General features: G+C 39.6%; 1 pseudogene; it reads left to right on the top strand.

The window, feature by feature from the left end:
* The first annotated feature begins 9,540 nt into the window (after window positions 1–9,540).
* LOC104440451 lies at window positions 9,541–20,391 on the top strand (annotated as a pseudogene).
* Window positions 20,392–24,158: the final 3,767 nt, after the last annotated feature.

Here is a 24,158-nt window from a genome sequence, read left to right as displayed (position 1 = left end):
GAGTGAGGCTTTAGGGATGATGCTTTTGAGGGCAAAACAGGGAAGATGGTAAATGTATATGCATTTGTCAGAAAAGAATTGTCAGAGAAAAAATTCCCCTAAAAAACCTGTGCCCAAAATGTTACTTTAGCTCCACGTCTTCACCCTTGCTCTCACATTCCCCTTGTTCTTATCGTCTGAATCCGGGTGAATGTCTTTGGTAAGCTCAAGGGGGAGTTAGAAAATAATTCTTAATTTACTCATGATTAAGGTTGTGCATGTCTTGATGCTATAAGCACGGATAAGATTGTTTTATCAAAAGAGAGAAAATAAAAATTCGAGGGTGTTTATGTTGATAAATATATTGCAATAATAATTACTAGATCCATTTCTCCATAGTATAAGGCTTTTGAGGAAAAAAATTAACATAGTGCCGAGGCACATTTTTAGAATCTGAATCTTAACATTTCCTGCTATTATCTTTTACCCATTTTTCTTTTTAGTGTTCATCATTCTAGTTGTTTAATATGTTAGATTCACATTGTGTGTTTCACTTGTGAGGCTCGATCTACGAGATTCTTGAGAGATATGCCAAATATAGGATTGTAAAATTGTTTCTTGGAAAACAATTTGTCTATTAGTTCACAATGAAAAAGAAGAAGGTTTTTGAATTCCCATCGCTACGATTAGACGCCATGATCGACTGATAACGCGGTCATTCCGGGGTCGTGAGAGGAATTGCGTCCCTCCTTTCCCCCCTTGTTGGAAGATACATGTGTCAAGATTGGGTATTTGGAGCCTTCGGCCCTATCTTGACTTAGAGAAGAAATACATCCAGTCAAATTGTTCCCATAACTTGGTCGCAGTAGTAGTGAGTCTAACTTGGAGCACACACAAACAACGACAAGAGGGATAAAATTGTCATTTCTAGAGTAAAAGCAGCTGAACGCAGAGAGAGGTAGTAGGGGTTATCTTGAATTGCTACAATCAAAATCCAAATTAATTAATGCTTGAATCATATTTACTTAAGCTAATCCAATGAACTAACAAACAAATTGTTTGTAGTAGATCAAACAACAAACAACTAGAATGATGAACACTTGCTTCGTAGTGACATAGTTCGTATCGTGCATTTTTTGTATCGGTTCAAAAATAGTTGGCTTTGACCTCAATCCTTTGACCATCGATTTTAGAGGTGGGCCTAGGAGGGGCCATGTGGTCAACTGAATTAGCTGCATGTAGTCCATACTTGAAATGATGGACTTTTGCCTATGTTGAACGAAATAAGATTTTGCTATCAACTAAATCAATATCGATTACATTTATAGATATAAAAGGTCGTACTTTAACAAATTCTTAATGGTGTTGACAAATCTTCACACCTTAAGAGTTTTTCCAAATACTCAGTAACAAAGATTTCCTCAGAGAGAGCTCTAGCCGACACGTCTACAGAGAGAGCTCTACAGTTAAAAAAAATCTGAATCAATACCATTCAAACAGATATGCAATATTTGTTAATGTACAAAAGCAAAGAATAACTCGTTGGACAAGCTAATTACCTATAGTAAACGAGAGCCCACACTGTTTAAATCTTAAAGACTAGTGGCATCCTCTTCAAAGTTTTAGAGAAATCATCCCCTAAATCATCTGTGAAAAATAACCCTCCAACACTATGATATCTATGATTTTTAATTCAGCAAGTTAATGATAAAGAAATAAAAAATATTGGTGCGCACATGTTACCCCTAAACAAAATATTGCATAAAATTTGAAGGCGAAATTATATTTCAAGTGAAGAGGCCCTAAAGTTCATATGAATAACCCGTATTAATTATGGTGGGCAATCCGATTGTCTACACCGTTGCAAAGCATGAAAATTATACTGACCAACCTACTTTATAATCACCGTAAACATTCTCTCATTCCTGCAGGATAGATGCCTCTAGATTAAAAAATAAAGAGTGATTATTAAGTGCCAAAACAATAAAAAAAAAGGCTCATCTTATACCGATGTCTTCATGGTCTTGAAACTTTAACTCTAAATTTTCTTTGTTGGTTGGGGAGTGGCCTAGCTGTGTACAGACTATCTCTACCATCGTATATCAACATCTTGTTACCCAACTCAAACCTCTTATGTCTCTAAACATTAGCCTCTATTACCATGGGTTTTGCTATTTTTACTTCTTAGAGAAATCGGTTCAACAGATACTTGAATTGTCACAATCAAAATCCAAATAAATCTGTACTTGAATCATATTTACTTAAAGTTAATCCAATGAACTAACAAATAAATTGTTCATAGCAGATCAAACAACAAACAACCATAATGATGAACATTTGCCTCGTAGTGACATAGCTCGTATCATGCATTTTCAACATAGATCCAAAAATGGTTGGCTTTGACCTCGATTCTTTGATCATCGATTCCAGAGTTGAGCCTAGGAGGGGCCATGTGGTCAATTGCATGTAGTCCATATTTGAAATGACGGACTTTTGCCTATGTTGAACTACAGAAATAAGATTTTGCTATCAACTAAATCAATATGAATTACATTTATAGATATAAAATATCGTATTTTAACAAATTCTTAACGGCGTTAACAAATCTTCACACTTAAGAATTTTTCCAAATACTTAGTAAGAAAAATTTCCTCAAAGAGAGCTCTAGCCGACATGTCCATAGTTAAAAAAAAATCTGAATTAATACCATTCAAACAGCTGGACAAGCTAATTACCTATAGTGAACGAGAGTCCACGCTATTTAAGTCTTAGAGACTAGTGGCATCCTCTCCAAAGTCTTAGGGAAATCATCCCCTAAATCATCTGTGAAAAATAACTCTCCAACACTAGGATACTTTTGGTTTTTAATTCAGCAAGTTAAGAATAAAGAAATCAAAAGTACTGGTGTGCATTGGTTACTCATAAACAAAATATTGCATAAAAATTGAAGGCGAAATTATATTTCAAGTAAAGAGGCCCTAAAGTCCATACCAATAACCTGTATTAATTATAGTGGGCAATTCGATTGTCTACCCAATCGCAGATGATAAAAATTGTATTGACCAACATACTTTATAATCATTGCGAACATTCTTTCCTCAAGATAGATGCCTCTAGATTAAAAATTAAAGAGTGATTATGAAGTGCCAAAATAATAAAGAAGGCTCACCTTATACTGATGTCTTCGTGGTCTTGAAACTTAACTTTAAACTTCCTTTGTTGGAAGGGGAGTCGCCTAGCTATGAACAGACTATCTCTACCGTCGTAGATCAACATCTTGTCACCCAACTCAAACGTCTTACGTCTCTAGATATTAGCCTTTATTACCTCCCTTGGATTTTGCTACTTTTATTCTTTAGAGATATCGATTCAATAGATACCTAAATTGCCACAATCAAAATCCAAATAAATCTATGCTTGAATCATATTTACTTAAAACTAATCCAATGAACTAACAAATAAATTGTTCATAACCGATCAAACAATAAACAACTAAAATGATGAACACTTGCCTCGTAGTGATATAGCTCATATTATGCATTTTCAACCTAGGTCAAAAAATGGTTGGTTTTGACTTCGATTCTTTGACCATCGGTTCCAGAGTCGGGCCTAGGAAGGGGCATGTGATCAACTAAATTAGCTGCATGTAGTCTATACTTGAAATGACAGACTTTTGCCTATGTTGAACTACATAAGTAAGATTTTGCTATCAACTAAGATTACATCTGTAGATATAAAATGTCGTACCTTAACAAATTCTTAAAGGTGTTAACAAATTTTCACACGCTAAGAATTTTTCCAAATACAGAATAACAAAGATTTCCTCAGAGAGAGCTCTAGTTGACACGTCTACAGCTAAAAAAAATCCGAATCAATACCATTTAAACAGATATGCAATATTTGCTAATGTACAAAAGTAAAGAGTAACTTACTAGACAAGCTAATTACCTATAGTAAACGAGAGCCCGCGCTATTTAAGTCTTAGAGACTAGTGGCATCCTCTCCAAAGTCTTAGGGAAATCATCCTCTAAATCATCTATGAAAAATAACCCTCCAACACTAGAGTACCTATGGTTTTTAATTCAGTAAGTTAATGATAAAGAAATCAAAAGTACTGGTGCGCACATGTTACCCCTAAACAAAATATTGCATAAAAGTTGAAGGTGAAATTATTTTTCAAGTGAATAGGCTTTAAAGTCCATATCAATAACCCGTATTAATTATGGCGGGCAATTGGATTGTCTATCACGTTGCAGAGGATGAAAATTGTATTTACCAACATATTTTATAATCACCGTGAACATTCTCTCATTCCTGCAAGATAGATGCCTTTAGATTAAAAATTAAATAGTGATTATTAAATGCCATAACAATAAAGAAGGCTCACCGTCTTTGTGGTCTTGAAACATTAACTCTAAACTTTATTTGTTGGAAGGGGAGTGGCCTAGCTGTGTACAGATTATCTCTACCATCGTAGATCAACATCTTGTTACCCAATATAAACATCTTACGTTTCTAGACATTAGTCTCTATTACCTCCCTCGAGGTTTTGTTACTTTTACTCTTTAGAAAAATCGGTTCAATAAATACCTAAATTGCCATAATCAAAATCCAAATAAATCTATGCTTGAATCATATTTACTTAAAGCCAATCCAATGAACTAACAGATAAATTGTTCATGGATCAAACAACAAACAACCAGAATGATGAACACTTGCCTCGTAGTGATATAGCTCGTATTATGCATTTTCAACATAGGTTAAAAAATGGTTGGCTTTGACCTCGATCCTTTGACCATCGATTCCAAAGTGGGGCCTAGGAGGGGTCAATCGAATTAGCTGCATGTAGTCCATAGTTGAAAGGACGGACTTTTGCTTATATTGAACTACAGAAGTAAGATTTTGCTATCAATTAAATCAATATGGATTACATTTGTAGATATAAAATGTCGTACCTTAACAAATGACAAATCTTCACACCCTAAGAGTTTTTCCAAATACTCAGTAACAAAGTTTCCTCATAGATCTTTACAAAAAAAAAAGATTTCCTCCTAGAGAGCTCTAGTTGACACGTTTACAGCTAAAAAAACTGAATCAATAACATTCAATTAGATATGCAATTTTTTTTTTTGGTAAAAAGATATGCAATATTTGCTAATATACAAAAGCAAAGAATAACTTGCTGGACAAGCTAATTACCTATAGTGAATGAGAGCCCACGCTGTCCAGCAATTACCTATAGTGAATGAGAGCCCACGCTGTTTAAGTCTTAGAGACATCCTCTCTAAAGTCTTAGGGAAATCATCCCCTAAATCATATGTGAAAAATAACCCTCCAACACTAGGATTATCCTATGGTTTTTAATTCAACAAGTTAAGGATAAAGAAATCAAAAGTACCAGTGTGCACAGGTTTACCCCTAAACAAAATATTAGGTTACTCCTAAACAAAATATTGCATAAAAGTTGAAGGCGAAATTATTTTTCAAGTGAAGAGGCCCCAAAGTCCATATCAATAATCCGTATTAATTATGGCTGCCAATCCGATTGTCTACCCCATTGCAGATGATGAAAATTGTACTGACCAACTACTTTATAATCACTGTGAACATTATCTCCTTCCTGCAAAATAGATGCCTCCGGATTAAAAATTAAAGAGTGATTATTAAGCGCCAAAACAATAAAGATGGCTCACCTATGTCTTCGTGGTCTTGATTGATGTAATTTAGACTTTTTGATGGTATCGACCCCTTTTCAATACGAAAATGATACTTGAGTGCTAGATATATATTAATACTAAATTATTGATAATCTTACTTAGATTCTATCGTATCTACGTGTCGTGGTGAAGAGGCACTAAAATGTGACGTCAACACCATCCCGCTGGGTTGGTTCGATTATCTCGTGCATGCTTGTGGTTTGATGGGGCATCCTTCGCTTGTTCTCACTTGGTGCCTTTGATCTCACATGGACGTTCACGTTGTTGACGGTTAAAGGGCAATAAATGTTTCATGCGTAATACATACATTTCCTTAAAAATAATTGCTCGAAATAATTAGTACATAAAAAATAATTTTATTTTCTAAATATTTTCATGAACGATGAAAATATTTCTCGTTCATTCATTTACGTAAACAAATACAAGTTATATTTCTCAGTAAAATATTTTGCAGATCGCTCATTTTACTTTTTGAAATGAACAGAGCCTTTTCACAGTTACGTTATCTTTGCATGCAACCCGCATGTTTGCCCTGGGAGTTTTCTTTTTCTCTTTTTGGACTTTAATTAAGAAATGGTGGGAATTTCTTATTATATCTATGAAATAAATTTATGTGGAGATTATGCTGTTGCTCACCGACTTGATTTTTGACTATCACGGTCGATGGGATTTGAATCATTTTGATGTTTATTGCTCATTATGTGCGAAATTGAGTTTTTATGATTTGCAGAAGTATCAATGTAAACGAACCTATGCTCTCGGTGAATGCAATAACGACTTTTAGCAAAATACAACGGATTACGAAAAAGGCAACTATTGTGTTAAATCCAAAACAGCGAGAGACACGAAACCTTCCTCTGGGTCGCCCAGTGACCCAATATAATTCCTTGCTTTCTAACCCAAAAGTGGGAATCTATAAAGACTTTGGTAATGAAAACTTGAAAAGACATTCATTTTCATATTTTATTCTACTAAGATTAAATCATTGGACACGTCATTTTTTGAAAAAGGCAATTGTTGGCACCATCGCTGTCTGTTAAGGTTATTGGGCCACGTGATTGAACAATCTCGATTATCATATAGCTAAAAAAATGTTCATGTGAAGAATGTTCTCTATACAGTGAATATCCACGAAATTGCTTGTGTATGTCGTCTTGTAAGGGATTTCTTTTCATAACGGTAAATGTAAACACGAAGATTGTTTGCTCATCAATTGAACCTTCTGTTTTGTCTCGATATATTCATTCCCATTATTTTCTTTGCTCATTTGAAAATTGTGTGTACAAATTAATCGATTCTTGCTACTTCTGAGGATGTACGTCAACAAATTACAAGAGATTTCTTGTGGGAAAGAAGTCACGTGCCGAATCTCTTTATAATAATGATTTGCTAGTTAGTGTTTCTCACAAATCATGTTGACTTTGAATTTATAGGGATGGATAACCCGGGGTTCCAACTTCGATTGCATTTAGAGGTGATTATTGAGTGGCTTCAAATAGGATTAGAATGGTGCAAGCCTGCCTTTAACTAATGTTTCCAGACAATGTTGTGGCAGGGCAGGTAAGCACATCGCACAAACTTGCCCCCTTTATTTTTCGTGGATAGGCGGGGCATCCACCCATTGATCACCTCTACTTCCAAATTTTGATTAGAGATGGTGATTGAAAGGGCTCAAGTCGGACCCAACTTGTTGTTGGGCCTTCGCTACCCACTGTAGAATGTGACACTTTTTTCAGATTGTCCTAAGCTTATTCGTTGAGCTCGGGCCCAGGGCTGGGCTTTGCATCTCTCTAGTTCAAACTCATCCATGATACCTTCGAGCTTTTGTCGATCCATAGGAAATACTTGTCTAAACCCAGAAGCACCGAAACAGGTGACTCACAATCTTTACTTTTGTCGTGGCACCTGTGGGGCCCACATAAGACATTATAAAATCAACGGTAGTGTATAATTCGAGAAACCTACCCAATATTTTCTCGTATAATTCGGTCCAGCCGAGAAAGAAAATCCCGGGTCCAGCGGATCTTCTCGATGAGGTCTAAGTAAGTTCTCATGTATCCGAGAAAAACACGTGGCAATTCCTCTCGTTGTTCGAGTTTTAGAAGTGGAAGATCACCGTAAAGAAAAAGAAACCAAAAAATAGAGAGGTACATATACAAAGCAATCCACGTAAGAAAGATTGCATAATGATTTATCGTGGTTAGCTTCACATGTTCTAATTATTGTGATGTTGTCCAAATTATGGTAATTGTTTTGAATGTAAAAATTACCGATTGGGTATCCTTATTGGGGAAAAATTAAAAAGACTTTAAAATTATACATTGAACATCCATATAGCGACACGGAAGAAAATGTCCTAAGAGCAATTCATTCATTTTTTTCATGACAAAGACATGTGCTCCCAATTAGATATTAACGATGGCAAAATGCCATTTGAAGGAAAAATAGACTTTTCAATTTTATACTATATTAAGAAATGTTTTTACTATTAGCGAGATAATTTTACACGGAGTATATAAAACAGTTATAGGATCTGATAATGTACTTTTCTTTAATACGCTAAAAGATGAGACATGTGAAATGTTTAATTATGGTAATTATCCTAAATAAAAAGGAAAGGGGCCGTCATTATAAATTGCAATTGAAAGATTGAGAACAATGTTATCTTTTTAGTAGGAATGGGGTTGGATATAGTTATTTAGGGCCGCCCATGAAGAAAATCCTAATAATGATTTGCAAAATAAATACGGAGTTTTAGATCGCGAAAGACTCTTATTTGGAATTTAAGGAAAGTTGACTGTTAAAGAGTTGGCGTTTACCTTTTCTTTTTCATAAACACGAACTCCGTTTACAAGTTTTGTTGGCATTGATTGAACGCATTTTGCTTTCTACAGGAGTTTTATACTCAGGCCATTGACAATTAATGGGCTTCGCTGAGAGGGTTAGAGGCAGACGTAGAAACTTAGATTAGGGGCGAGATAGGAAAAAAAGAAAAAAGAGGGAAAAAAGAAAATTGCAATCTCCTAATTGAGAAGTCGAGATAAATGATTTATATGAAATTTGATAAATTATACTAATATGCTCATCGATACTTACATTTAGCTATCAACTTTAAATTTTGCAAATTTTGCAACATTCGTAATTTGAAACGCTTGGAACCATTCAATAATTTATGGATGCATTTATACATAATTTTTTTAGACTTAAGTTATTTTTTCAATTACCGAGCTCATGGATTCATATGTAAGTTCCTCATAATGGGGTATTTTGTAATTTAAGCAGGTTTATTATAGGAAATTCCATGGAGATGGAGAGTAGATTATTTTGGTTTTGGTTTTGGAAGATTCAAACGAAAGAGACTAACAGCAGTTGTTGCTGCTAATTCTCCAACACATCTACTCTAATTACGCCGGGCATTTTAATTTTTAGGTCCAGAAGAACCGAATCCCAGATCGCCGTTCACTGGTAACAAACGCTTCGATCCGACGAACAGAAACAGCGCGTCAAGGGCAAGGGAAGTAAACCTTCGCCGACCGAAGCACAAAGCGAAGAAGCGGAGCCCGGCGGGGCGAGCATGCTGTCCTGCTGCCTCGGCGACGGCTCACCGGTGGGTCTAACTTCGCCAGAGCATATTTAAGCATAGTGAAGCATATGATGAGCATGGTGACTTGACTTCCACCGTGAAAATGATTCGAGTCTTGTGAAATCACCGGAAAGCTGGTCACTTGGTCCTCCTCAAGTGATGCTGCTTTTGGGTCCAGTTTCATTAATTTAGTTTATTTGTGCGTTTTAGGTAGGTAAGGGGTCAAGGGCTCAGGGGGGACGGTGAAGATGTCTCAAGAGCATGATCCGCGAAACCCCTTGGGGGCTTGTCAAGGACCAGACAGGCATCGGCCTCGCCAAGGTCGCAAGAAACATGGCTCCAGAGCTCCGAGTAGCCATTGTGGAAGCCGCGAGCCATGGTGATGATCCTGCGGATGATAATTACATACGTCAGATCTTGATTTTGTCTCCATACTCGGTCGGAGACGTTCATGCATGTCTTTCCGCGCCATCGCAGCCAACTGAGCAAGACATGTGGATATGCTGTGGCTCTCAAATCCCTAGTGGTCATCCGTTCTCTGTTGAACGACGGAGACCCACTTTTACACGAGGAGATAATGTACACGACTAGGCGTGGTGCTAGGTCGCTAGGCTCCCTCTAGTTCATGGGACCACTCGGCTCCTGTAAGGTCTTATGGTATGTATTTTTTCAACAGAGACTCAAGTTGATCCCGTTTGATAGAAAGAGCGGCGTCGGCAGTGGTCCTAGTAAAAGTGTGGTGCTCATGGTGGTGCTAGTGTTCACAGTGAAGATAGGTACGGGAGTAGAGACTATGGAAACTATGGGGGTATGAGAAGGTCGAGGTCATGTGGGGATATGAGCTATGTTGTGGCTGTGAAGGGAGGGAAACAAGAGAGAAATGTAGTGGCTCCCCCGAGGGAAATGAAGCCGGAAAGGATTTTTGGCAAAATGGGCCGTTGCGGGGGCTAATTGGGCAGGTTCTTGTTGTGTAGGCCCACTGGGCTGGCAAAGAATACCTGGTCGATCTCGGTCGCATTGTACCATGTTGTGAAGGAGAGCTTTCGGGTATATGCTGATATCTGAGAGGTTTTGGCTGTTTTGCTCGATAAGTTTTTCGATATGGAGTAACATGATTGGGTCATGGCTTTTGATGCTTATGCTAGTGCTGCTAAGCAAATTGACGAGTTGATTGCATTCTACACAATTGGTGTAAGGCAACAAGATCATCCGAGCATCTTGAAATGCAAGGCCGATCCTAGGCAATGCAATTGGCAAAGCTCCTAAATATAAGGTAATATGGATTGGATAAAGTTTTCACTGAGGGAGAATAGTCTCGCTAGATCCCGCAAGGCTCGAGCCTCGCCAGTCGTTGGTGACCACGAGCTCGCATGCCGGTGAGCTTGAGCCTCACTTGGCCTATTGCTGGCTGTCATTGTGCCGACCACCGGCTAGGAAGGAGGAAAAGAAAGAAAAAAAAAAAAAAAGAAAAGAAGAGAAAATTGAAATATGAAAAATATTTATAATATTGATTTTTATAATAAAAAAACACATTTTTATAAAGTTAAAGAGAAAAAGATTGTGTGGGGCTTGGATTGGAAATTTAGAAATGGGTTCTAAGGTTCCAACTAACTTGATATTTTAAATGGATCGGAAATGGGTCTCAAGTTCTGATCCATTTTAAATCCATTTAAATCAGACTCACTTTTTTGACCAACTTTTAGTTGGATTTTTGAAAGCCTTTGACCCATATACAACTTATATAAATAAAATGGATTGGAAATGGGTCATGGAGCCATTTTGACACCTCTACTTGGGAAAAAGTGCCAAAAAAGTCATAAACTTTTTTTTTTTTTGTACCAATTTAGTCATAAACCTTTTTGCGAGTGTCGATTTAGTCATTCCGGCCAATTTTGGCTGGATTTTGCTAACTGGACGCCGATTGGCGACGTGGTCTAATCGGTGTTGATGTGGACAATTTTTAATAATATTTTAATATTTTGAATTTTTTTATCTTTTATTCTTTATTCTTTATTCTTTATTCTTTATTCTTTATTCTTTATTCTTTTTTTCTTCTCTCCTCCTCCCTTCGGCCGTTGGCCGGACCATGGCGACCGGCCAGGTCGTCAGCCACCTCGCTAGTGGCCTCCATGGTGGCCTCGCGCTGGGCGGTGAGGCTTGCCCTTGCTGGATCTGGCGAGGGTGTTTGGCAAGGTCCTGATTGCTCGGAACGACGATGAATCGAACATCGAGCGAGCAAGAGAGAGAGAGAGGGAGAGAGATGGCGGGTCGGTGTACCTTGGAGCTTGTTGAAAATCTGCCCCATGGCATCGTCATCGTCGTCGTCATGAGGTGTGAAGCTCGAAGTCGAATCTCTCTCTCTCTCTCTCTCTCTCTCTAGAAATGACATAGTCGGGGAGGTCGATATGATGTAGGGGAGACGGGATCCTTTGTGTGTGGCTCCAACACCGAGGGGAGATGCGCCCGCCCATGGCCGGCGAGGCTTGACCTTGTCGAATCGCGGCCTAGGTGGCTGTGGTGAGGCTCGCCCTCGCTGGATCTGGCGAGGGTCGAGCCTCGCTAGCCTAGCGAGAGGCCACCTCATGCTGGATTTGGCGAGGGTTGAGCCTCGCCCATGGCCGGTGAGGCTTGACCTCGCCGAATCGCGGCTTGGGCGGTGAGGGCGAGCCTCGCTACCCAGCGCGAGGCCGCTCTCGTGGCCACTAGCGAGGTGGCCGGTGAGCCTCGTCAGCCGTCACCTTTGGCCGGTTGCGTGGTCCGGCTAGCGGCCGGAGGGAGGAGGAGAGAAGAAAAAAAGAAAAAGAAAATTAAAAAGAAAAAGAATTAAAAAAATATTAAAAATTGTTCATATCAGCACCGATTAGGCCACATTAGCTGGTCGGCGTTCAGTCAGCAAAATCCGGTCAAAATTGGCCGGAAAGGACTGAATCGCCACTAAATAAAAATGTTTAGGACTAAATTGGCACCCAAAAAATGTTTAGGACTTTTTTGGCATAAGCACAAAATGTTTAGGACTTTTTTGGCACTCCTCCCCCCCAAATCTCACCCTGGCGCGGCGCCGCTCCTCCAGCGTCGTTAAGAACCATAACTACACGTCAAAGCACCGCTAAAATCCTGCAAAGACTGATATCTGCTCAAACTTAAATCCCGGCCCCAAAAATTTCAACCATGCAGAAAAACCACTAAAACCTCCGCAAACGCAATCTCCAACTACTAAGCGAGTCGTGAAGCTTTGGACAAGAGAAAATCACATGCCATCAGTTTAGCTAGCATAGGCCCTATGTAGCATCAACTCTCCCTAGACGACCCATAGGGTAGCATAATTCGACGAACAACTTCATCATTCCCTAACATATATAGGAAAGTTAGTATGAGCCAATAGATTAAACATTGTTGGATAAAAAGCAAGCAATACAACAATCTTTTTTCCCAAAATATCATAATTGCCTTTGCAGTCAACAACTTGGAATGTTAGAGCCCTACAAAATTTAATATCATATCAAGAACAGGCAAGTAAAAGCTCTATTAGATAAGAAATCGTGCCACTCAACTATTGTACCGGCAGTCAACCAACACAGAGTACATCAGAATAAAATGGGATAAAGATAGGACTGAAACATCACCCTATGGATCCACATGGAGACGTATGCTTTTTAAGTGGTCATAAGCCTTCAAAAAAAAAAAAAAGAAAAGAAAAGGAAAAACGGAAAAACAATAACTACAAATCCATAGGGGGCAAAATCAACGAAATAAAAGAATTATCATTTGTTTTATTTTTATATCATTATCATCTTCTTTATTGAGCCATATCCTCGAGTAAGTCAATGGAGAGCCGAAGGAGTCCCATGTACGCAAGCTTTTAGGACCGGTAATGCAGTAGATGAAAGCAAATAAAAAAAAAAAAATGGTTATTTGCTTATCTGCCGTGTGAAGATATTATGCTTTGAAATGTCAGGTGAGCTATCGAGAAACTTGGTTAACTTGTAATCGATGTGTACCAAAACTTATCGCCCGGCGCCCCACCTCGCATATAAACCAGGCATCAATCTCGAAATGTGCAATATCGATTATGTCGAACAAACGGTGACCGGTAGATAGAATGAGTAGAAGAGGGAGCATTGGTGTTTTGGCCTTTTACTAATGCTTTAACACCTTACGAGATGATTCGATATTCATGAATCAGTGGTTCGAGAGTGGATAATCATTTAATTGACGTACAAAAAGAAGTCTAGGTCTAGATGGAACCTCGTACATATTAGGGAAGCATAAAATTACAAAACATGCACCATTCATATGAGAATTTAACAAATCTTCTCTCATCTGGATTCTTGTGTCACGGCCTTGGGTTGCCATGATTAAAGGACTTGTTGGATGGATGAAGACTGCCCAAGATAGCTTAGGGTTTTCCCCTCGAGTTTCTAGAATGTTTTTAGGGATGGGCAAGATGGTAATTGTGTTGAGCTCTAGAATTCTCTAGGCATAAATGCCGGTAGTTGGTAGGTTGAGATACGATCTTGTCCACCAGATCGAAAATCTATCAACGGTTATAACGGGAGGGCCTCTAGTATAAGAAGGGGTTCTCCCCCTCATTGTATTCATTCAAATATTCAATGATAAAGTTATGTTTTCTTTAGAAATTCTCTCTCTAGAACTTCTTTACCATTTAGATAAGTGAGTGAGCAAGGTCCATTATATATATCTCATCATAAATTAATATTTACCAGCTGTCGCTAGGAAACGTGAGGCCCAAATTAACCCCACCAACTGGAGGAAAAAAATTCAAATTGCTCTTTTTCCTTCATCTCTTGATTGAAAAATATGGACAAACCCCTCTACAAAAATAATAACGCAACTATTTCCTAACTCAATTTCAACTTTCCTAATTCAACAAAGCTTAGATTGATAATATTTCCTATTTTTATGATAGCCTAAGTAATATATATATAGCCTAAGTAATCTCTCACTCTTTCTTGTCTGAACCGTCTTTTTGAGGTATTTTGCTGCCATCTCTCTTTCTCCCCGCACCTCCCCCATAGACACAATCTTCCTTAGCCTAATATATATATGATGATTTTTTCGTGTCAACTCTTTCCATCGCTATCTTTTAAGCCAATATGTTTTTTGTTCACATGATTCTCTTCCATGATGAAAATCGCAACACGCCTCTGCTGCATCACGCCCACCATATAGATGCGGTAGATGCCACCTTGTGCCGAGGATGGGCATGTAAGTAGGATCACTTGTGGTGATACATGGTGTCCAAAAAGTTGTCCGAGAGATCCTTCATAAAAAAGCTTGGAAAGCCGAAGGATGGTAGGACAACACAACAATTAAAGTACAACTTACCATAAGATCCAGGCTTCTCTGGTAAGATAATTATCAGCAGTTGAAGTTCTCGAGATTGCTTCTTTGCAAGTTTTTCCTGACACTTTGCATCAATTTCCTCATGGACTCCTTTAATTTGGTCAGCTTGACCCTTCTAGATAGGGAATACTGGTTTGCGCTTAAAATGCTGCGAGGAGATTAGAATATGTTAAGGCGCAAGTAATTTGTATCTCATAACATCACCAAAAAAGGAAACAAAGGAACATATCGTCACATGATAGTGCTCTATTAGGGATACCTACCATTCCTTTACTTGTACACGTATTGCCCAATTGGTCACGAATTTTACAGGCCACAACTGGTTTCAAATTTGAGAAGTTTAGACACATCCACTCTACTTCCCTCGAACATTTGGTGTAAAGAAATAGCAAAAAGAAGAACTGATCATGCTCAAAATGTTACGATAATCAACAAGGGATAACTCTGTGATGTTTGTTTATTGAATTGTATTGAGCGAGCACCCAATGATGGTTGTCAATTGATAATAGATGGAAGTAGCTCACCTCGTCATTCATCCTCCTCTTTCGCCTCCATGGACGCACTTGACCACTTCCATGACGAAACTAGAAGAAATAGAATGCAACTACTCAAGGCGATTAGTTTCTCATTACAAAGATGTACAACGACTTACCATTGATGGCGGCAAAACACAAGCCTCAACAAAAGCAAGTTCCTTTTTCACCCGCATCCCAAATTCCCCAGCTACAAGGAGTTCTTCATCATACTTATTTTTATCAACTATCTGCACAAGCATGTAGTGGCTTAGCCTAGGAATTGCACTGCCTAGAAGAAGATGTACACATGAAGCTGGCGAGGTTGGGACACCTGGAGTGCCATAACTTGACACGGAGGGACACTTAAGTGCCATAACTTTGAAATTGTACACTTAAGTGCCAATATCGGAGTAAAATGGAACACTTAAGTGCCACTCTGGCGAAAATCCGGCCAAATGGCTAATGTGGCAATTTTGGTCCAAAAGGCGTCGTTTGCACGGCGACGTGGCGGAGAAAAATGCAAAAACGACGCCCTTTTGTGTAAATAATAATATAAAAATTAATTAAATTAGATTTAAACTTAATTTTATTTAAAATATTCAAAAAAATTAAGAAAATTTAAAAAATTAATTTTTTTAAAAAAAAAAAAGGGGGAGGTCGAACCGGGCGGGCGAGGGCTGAGCCCTCGTTGCCGCCGCCTCCCCGCCGTCGCCGGGAAGGGCCGGCGACGGAGGGAGGGTTGGCCGGGGTCACCGGCCCCGGCCAATCGACGGCAAGGGCTCGTAGCCCTCGTCGGATCGCGGCGAGGGCCGCCGGTCGGTCGGCCTCGGCCGGGGCCCGGCGACCTCGGCCCGACCCTCCCCACTCCGTCGCCGGCCCTTCCCAGCGGTGGCGGGGAGGCGGCGAGGGCCCGCGACTCTCGCCCCACGTGAGCCCTCCCCAGATGCGGGGCGACGGTCGCGGCCCGCGCTCGATCCGGGGGCGAGGGTCGCGGCCCTTGCCCGCATCCGGTGAGGGCTCGCGGGCCCTGCCACCTCCCGCCGCCATTGGGAAGGACCGGCGACGGAGTGGGGAGGGTCGGCCGGGCCCCGGCCGGGGCTGGTGAGCCTTCTTGTCGGTCGGCCGGGGTCGGCGACCCGGCCGACCCTCCCCCTCCGTCGTCGGCCCTTCCCGGTGACGGCGAGGAGGCGGCGGCGGTGAGGGTTCAGCCCTCCCGCCCCGTTTGACCTCCCCTTTTTTTTAAAATAATTTATCAAATTTATAAAATTTTTCTTAATTTTTGAATATTTTAAATAAAATTAAGTTTAAATCTAATTTAATTAATTTTTATATTATTATTTACACGTCGACATGAAACGTCGTTGTTTTTGCATTTTCTTCGCCACGTCAGCGTGCAAAACGATGCTGTTTTGAACTAAACTCGCCGGAAAGTTTTCACGTAAGCCATTTGGTCGGATTTTCGCCGGAGTGGCACTTAAGTGTTCAATTTAACTTCGAAAGTGGCACTCAAGTGTACCATTTTGAAGTTATAGCATTTAAGTGTCCTCCCGTGCCAAGTTATGGCACTTGGGTAGTTCTTCTGCCTAAAGCCGGCTAACATTTTCTACCTGCTTGTTACTCCCTTCTCTATCTCGAGGGAGTTGGCAGGACCGCTTTGACAAAGCTCTTACATGTTGTTCATTCAATCTCTGAGTGTACCTCTGCCCACTAGCAATCCTACAAACCTGTAAACAGAGAATCTAGACCTTTCAAGACCAGAGCTAAATACGCCACATTTCTGAACAGAGAATCTGAAAAAATAGACAATTTCTTTATGTCAAACAAAACCTCCGGAGGCAGATGAGTAGGTCCGGTATGGGATCCATGTTTACCATGGAAAGCGGGCAATGACTCATATTCTCCTTAAAATATTGCACAATATAAATGTCTCCTTCGCTTATTAACCAAAGATCCATCGTTAACATTTTGTAAAACACAAAGCTTACTATGAGAATCAAAAAGTAGGTTACATAGTTCCTCTAGGTCACAATTTTAACAAAAGAGTACAAGAAGATGCTAAAACGATCATATGTCAAAGGAACCATGCAACGGCAGCTTACAGCTCACAGGCAACAAGTCCTCAATATCTCAAAAGTAAAGCAAGTCAAAATAGCTCTTTCAAGCCATCATCTCACATCAAAGTTTCCTTCTTCTTCTTCGTCTTTTTTTTCACTTAACAAGCTACGTCAAAGTTTTCCTGAAAATAACTTTCATAACAAAAAAAAAAAAAAAAGCCGTCGACATGGAAATGGGGGAGTTGTTCAAAGAACATTTACTTTCCTAGAATAGAATGTGGAAACATATAATTTAATGGTAAGCCTCCCAACGTGGAGACTACTTTTTCAATACATATGAAGCATTCCGACACTTATATTTTTGCCACAAAAAAGGCACAGGAATATCTCAAGTCATTGTTTTGTTCCTGATATATCGATGCCACACAAAATTAAATGATAGGGTCTTCAACATCTAATCATCTTTCCCAAATACAAAATAAACTGTGCCCCACAACACATGCGTTATAAATTAGGGTACAACCAGACAGAGTAATGCTAAAGAAAAAGAGTCCTCACTTTAATTGGTTCAGTGGCTCATTTGACAATCCAATTATCCTCCAACTTCCTGCATATCCCAAATGATATGTAACCACCTTAATTCCACTCAAAGCCTTCTTCACCTAAAATCCCAAAAAGGGCAAGGGCAATGTCTAAAATGAGAGATTTTCGTAACTCACTTGCATAAAAAACAAAAAAACAAAAAAGGAAAGGGGCTATCATTATAAATTGCAATCGAAAGATTGAGGACAGTGTTATCTTTTTAGTAGAAATGGGGTTGGATATACTTATTTAGGGCCGCCCATGAAGAAAATTTTAATAATGATTTGCAAAATAAATACGGAGTTTTAGATCGCGAAAGACTCTTATTTGGAATTTGAGGAAAGTTGACCGTTAAAGAGTTGGCGTTTACCTTTTTCTTTTTCATAAACACGAACTCTGTTTACAAGTTTTGTTGGCATTGATTGAATGCATTTTTCTTTCTACAGGAGTTTTATACTCGGGCCATTGACAATTCGGCTTCGCTGAGAGGGTTAGAGGCAGACGTAGAAACTTAGATTAGGGGCGAGATTGGGGAAAAAAAGAGGGAAAAAAGAAAATTGCGACGTTTACCTCACCAAATTTTTTTTTTTGTAATCTCCGAGGAGTCGAGATAAATGATTTATATGAAATTTGATAAATTATACTAATATGCTCATCGATACTTACATTTAGCTATTAACTTTAAATTTTTGCAAATTTCGCAACATTCATAATTTGAAACGCTTGGAACCATTCAATAATTTATGGATGCATGTGTAATTTCTACATAATTCCTTTAGACTTAAGTTATTTTTTTAATTACCGAGCTCATGGTAACATATGTAAATTCTTCATATCGGGGTATTTTGTAATTTAAGCAGGTTTATTATAGGAAATTCCATGGAGATGGAGAGTAGATGATTTTGGTTTTGGTTTTGGAAGATTCAAACGAAAGAGACTAACGGCAGTCGTTGTTGCTAATTCTCGAACATATATACTCTATTTACGCCGGGCATTTTCATTTTTAGGTCCAGAAGAACCGAAGCTCGGCGTGGACCCCACCTCGAGAATCCCAGATTGTCGTCCACTGGCAACAAACGCTTCGATCCGACGAACAGAAACAGCGCGTCAAGGGCAAGGGAAGTAAACCTTCGCAGACCGAAGCACAAAGCGAAGTAGCTGAGCCCGTCGGGGCGACGATGCCGTCCCGCTGCCTCGGCGACCGATCACTGGTGGGTCTAACTTTGTCGGAGCATATTTAAGCATAGTGAAGCATATGATGAGCCGTAGTTGTGAAAGGATTGATGATTACTTCATTCATCGCATGATTGATCGCAGTAAAAGCATGGTGACTTGACTTCGACCGCGAAAATGATTCGAGTCTTGTGAAATCACCGGAAAGCTGGTCACTTGGTCCTCCTCAAGTGATGCTGCTTTTGGGTCCAGTGTCATTAATTTAGTTTATTTGTGCGATTTGGGAGGTAAGGGGCCAAGGGCTGGAGGGGGGGAGGGGTTGGGGGCGGTGAAGATGTCTCAAGAGCACGATCCACGAAAGCCCTTGGGGGCTTGTCAAGGACTGGACAGGCATCGGCCTCGCCAAGGTCGCAAGAAACGTGGCTCCAGAGCTCCGAGTAGCTATTGTGGAAGCCACGAGCCACGGCGATGATCCTGCGGATGATAATTACATATGTCAGATCTTGATTTTGTCTCGATACTCGCTCGGATACGTTCATGCATGTCTTTACGCGCCACCGGCGCCAACTGAGCAAGACATGCGGATATGCTGTGGCTCTCAAATCCCTAGTGGTCATCCGTTCTCTGTTGAATGACGGAGACCCACTTTTCCACGAGGAGATAATGTACACGACTAGGCGTGGTGCTAGGTCGCTTGAATTTGTCTGATTTTAGAGATGAGGCTCCCTCTAGTTCATGGGACCACTCGGCTTCTGTAGGGTCTTATGATATGTATTTTTTATTTTTTTTATCAGAGACTTGAGTTGATTCCGTTTGATAGAAAGAGCGGCGTCGGCAGCGGTCCCAGTAAAAGTGCGATGTCATGGTGGTGCTAGTGTTCACAGTGAGGATAGGTACGGGAGTAGAGACCATCTTCGGTCCCCGCTGCCCAGAGGGTATGATCAGGATTATACAGTGCTTATAGAGAGGAGACTATGGAAAATATGGGGGTATGAGAATGTCGAGGTCATGTGGGGATATGAGCTATGTTGTGGCTGTGAAGGGAGGGAAACAAGAGAGAAATGTAGTTGCTCCCCCAAGGGAAATGAAGCCGGAAAGGATTTTTGGCAAAATGGGCCACTTGCGGGGGGCTAATTGGGCAAGTTCTTGTTGTGTAGGCCCACTGGTCTAGCAAAGAATACCTGGTCGATCTCGGTTGCATTGTACCTTGCTGTGAAGGAGAGCTTTCGAGTATATGCTGATATATGAGAGGTTTTGGCTGTTTTGCTCAATAAGTTTTTCGATTTGGAGTACCATGATTGGGTCATGGCTTTTGATGCTTATGCTAGTGCCGCTAAGCAAATTGATGAGTTGATTGCATTCTACACAATTGGTGTAAGGATACAAGGGCAGCAAGATCATCCGAGCACCCTGAAGTATCCTAGGCAATGCAATTGGCAAAGCTCCTAAATATAAGGTAATATGGATTGGATAAAGTTTTCACTGAGAGAGAATAGTCTCTAAGCCGGTTGCTTTTCGTTATTGTCATTTAATTTTTCCTCCCTGTCCTGTTCTAAACAAGTTTCTTGCTTGATTATTAACAGATCTGTAAAAAATACATCGAGATAGAGCTGCAACTTGGAAACATAGATCGATGCTGAAAACTATGAGAAATATACTTGGAGTGGTCACCAGAGAACTGTTATGCTTGGAGCATGTATGCTGAATTGAAGATATCCTTGGGTGAAACCGACCGAGCTAGAGCCATATTTGAATTAGCAATTGCACAGCCTGCACTCAGACATGCCTGAGCTGTTATGGAAGGTAAAGACCTGCTTTTATTTTACTTACCTAAAATATGTACCGCTGGAAGGTGAAAGGGAAAAAATTTGTTACGTTTTGAAAGAATCATGAAAGCATACAGCTTCGAATGCTTTCTAATGTACATATCCGCATACTTTTAAAATTTGATGCGCTCTTTTTTTTCTTTTTTTTTTTGGTCGGAAATATGATGTGTTCAATGTTGGGCAAAACAAATGCAAAATGCAACATGATACCTAAACAACTAAAACCAAAGTCATTCAAAGCCCACGCTAATATACAATTGAGTTAGCCTAGGGTCCTACTCTCAAACTTGTGGCCTTTTGGTTATCTTGTAATGGATGCATGCCATCGATTTTGGCCCATGTGATCTTAATGCATGTTTACCATTGTCATTATTTTTCTGTTTTTCGTTTTAAAGGCTCACAACCACTTTAAAAACATATGTCCTTATGTGGATCCATAGAGTGGTGTTTCCAGTCCCATCTTATCCCCTTTTATTATGATGTTCTCTGTATTAGTTGATTGCCAGTACAATATTTGAGATGCACAATTTCATTTTTAATAGAGCTTTTATGTGGCCTGTTCTTGATATGATACTGAAATTTTTAGGATTCTAACGTTCCAAGTTGTTGACTGCAGAGGCAATTATGATGACTCACAAAATTGTATTATTTTGAAGTTACTGTTGATGCGTGCTGTCTAATTGGGAGAATATCGGGTTGTAATTTAGTTGTCTTTCAATAACAGGCATACATCGATTTTGAGATATTTGAGGGCGAATTTTGACAAATGAGGGAAGGAGTGTTACGATAGATTACTAGACTCGGACTAAGCACCTGAAAGTGTGGATCAGCTATGCTAATTTTGAGGCATTAGCCATGGATGCCTTAAAGTTGGATAAGTCATAAGATCAATTGCAATCACGTCCGTTGGAACAAAGAAGGGAATGCATACGCCATGCTAGAAGTGAGTGATCAATTGGCATTTAACTGAGGTGTTTCCCCTTTGTGGTTCGAGTATCGATATATTCTTATTTCCTCTTTGGAAATGCATCAGGAGTCTTCAAAAGAGCCATTAATTACTTCAGAACATCAGCCTATCGACTTAAAGAAGGAAGGGCATTGCTATTGGAAGAGTGGTTAAACATGGAGAGCAGTTTTGGTGAGCTTGGTGATGTTGGCATTGTCCAACCTAAGCTGCCAAAGAAGCCAAAGGAAAGGAGCCTGATTTTGGCCGAGGACGGTCCAGCTGGGTACGTAACTAACTTTTGTTAGCACTCATTTCTTCTCTTTGCTACATTCGATGCTTTTCAACAAAGACGTCCTTGTAGTGATATTCAGCATATCTTGTCTTTGATTGGTTTTCGACTGTCGTCTGCTGGGTATCAACTTACCCCCTGCCAGCCATAGTGCTGTCTTTGATTCAGCCATAATGCTCTTGCTTTCTCCTTTCCTTGTCATATTCATGCTAGTCTACCTCTTTCTGAGGCACACCGCAATTCTACAATCATCCAAGCACGGGATCATCACGGAGATGGTCGAATTTGTCTAAATGGATTTTTTAGAGTGAACAATGATGTATTGCTAAGATACTTGCACTACACAATTTAGTTCAGCTGGAGTTTTGTTGGAGAAAGAGATTTGTTGGATCGGTTTTGTCTTCTCTTAGTCTTTACTTAATTTCGAGCAATGTAAGTGGAAAACTGTTTAGAAGATGTTATGAGCTAATACCTGTGCAGGTAAAGATGGGTATAGCTACAATCTGATAATTAATGGCCTGGTTTTTCCCTTCAGATCCTTTTACATATTAAATAATAGAAGCTGACATTTTGTCCATGGCTGAGGTAATTATTCATCCTCTCCATATTCTCATATTCAAATCCAGATTATGTCAGACAATTCGCGTGTCGATTTGTTTCGGTGAGATAATCAATGCGTATATAGAAATTTAATTGTTAATATTGCATTTTATTTGTTGTCATGTGGTAGCACTCGGAAAATTATTTTCATTTGGAAAAGTAATAACAGTATATTGAATTTATTTTTTTGCCTAATTAAAAAAATGAAATTCCTTTATAAACCAATGAAGTTTTTATCGTGCTAAGAAAAAGACAATTTGATTAGAAAATTAATTTTATAATATATAAAAGAAAAAATAAAAGCCAAAACAAAAGCAAAAGTAAAAACTGAAAAACCATTTGATTCCGTTCGTTTTGGTTTATGTTCAGGTTGGATTTCGGTTTAGTTTTCCAAAAAGATAGAACCAAATCGAACTATTTACACCTCTAACAAAATGATTGAACAGTGGAACTAAAAGCACCGCCGAAATTGATTAATAGAGTTTGGAAAATTTACAGGGTACTTCCAATGCATCCTGCAAATTGGAATAAAGCAGAAAATACTCAGACAACTGAAAAGGGCTTCATGGTTATTTGATATCGCTTATGGAGTTCAACCTTATCTATCTGACCTTGATCTTTTTGCTTTTTTATCCCCAGTAACGGAGGTGCTTACTTCGATGTCCTTGGGACTTAACCCTAGTCCTTACATGTCATACTCAAAGGCAATGGGTGCAAGCGCGACCTTTGAGCTTGTGGCCATGCCCTTGAGTTTGACTTTTGGAGCTCCAATGGCCATGGCCAGAGCGTAGAGAGAGGGAGGGAGGGAGAGAGATAGACATCGGTGTGGCGGAAGACAGAGATGGTGAGAAAAATTGGAGTTTGGGAAGTGGTGTAGGGGTTGTTTATCTTAACCTGGGTCTTTTCAAATTGAAAATTTTCGAAAGTGGGAGGATATATATCGGGTGGCTTACCGTATCACATACACCAATTTTTTTCTAATTAGTTTTCACCATCAGATTCTTTAGTAATCCCATCTATGCGTCATGAAGTAAACCAATTTCATGCATGCATAAATAACTCGAAGCACAATAATTTAGATGGAGAAAATTCTTCGCCACAATGACAAAAGAAGAAAAGTGAAGGATAAAGCACTCTATATAAAACAAAACACAGAAAATCAAACCGACTTGTTGAGTGGTAGATAGTAAAATCGGAGTGAAGAACGAGTGAGAAGATTGCTTGACGCGAGGGTTGCATCGGGCTGAGATGGTGCAATGTGAAAAACACTCAGCCTAATTTGACCTCCTTTTGATTAAAGAAGAGCGGACATCATTAAAACGAACGTTAATTAATCAAAAGCTGTGTGGTAAACAAACTTATTGGCAGCTTTATGAGAAAAAAGCACATTGTAACCTCATGGGACAAATATTAAGCTGAGCCAAAAGTCAAAGTTGAGCAAATTCAAAGAGACGATGCTTCGAATTTCGGCGCCGGACCGTTGTACCCTAAACGCATGCAACAGAACTCCTATAAATGCTAGGCTAAAGT

This window comes from Eucalyptus grandis, chromosome 3, assembly GCF_016545825.1.
Source record: "Eucalyptus grandis isolate ANBG69807.140 chromosome 3, ASM1654582v1, whole genome shotgun sequence".
Lineage (NCBI taxonomy): Eukaryota > Viridiplantae > Streptophyta > Magnoliopsida > Myrtales > Myrtaceae > Eucalyptus > Eucalyptus grandis.
The sequence above is the reverse complement of the archived record's forward strand: the minus strand, read 5'-3'. Positions and strand labels throughout refer to the sequence as shown.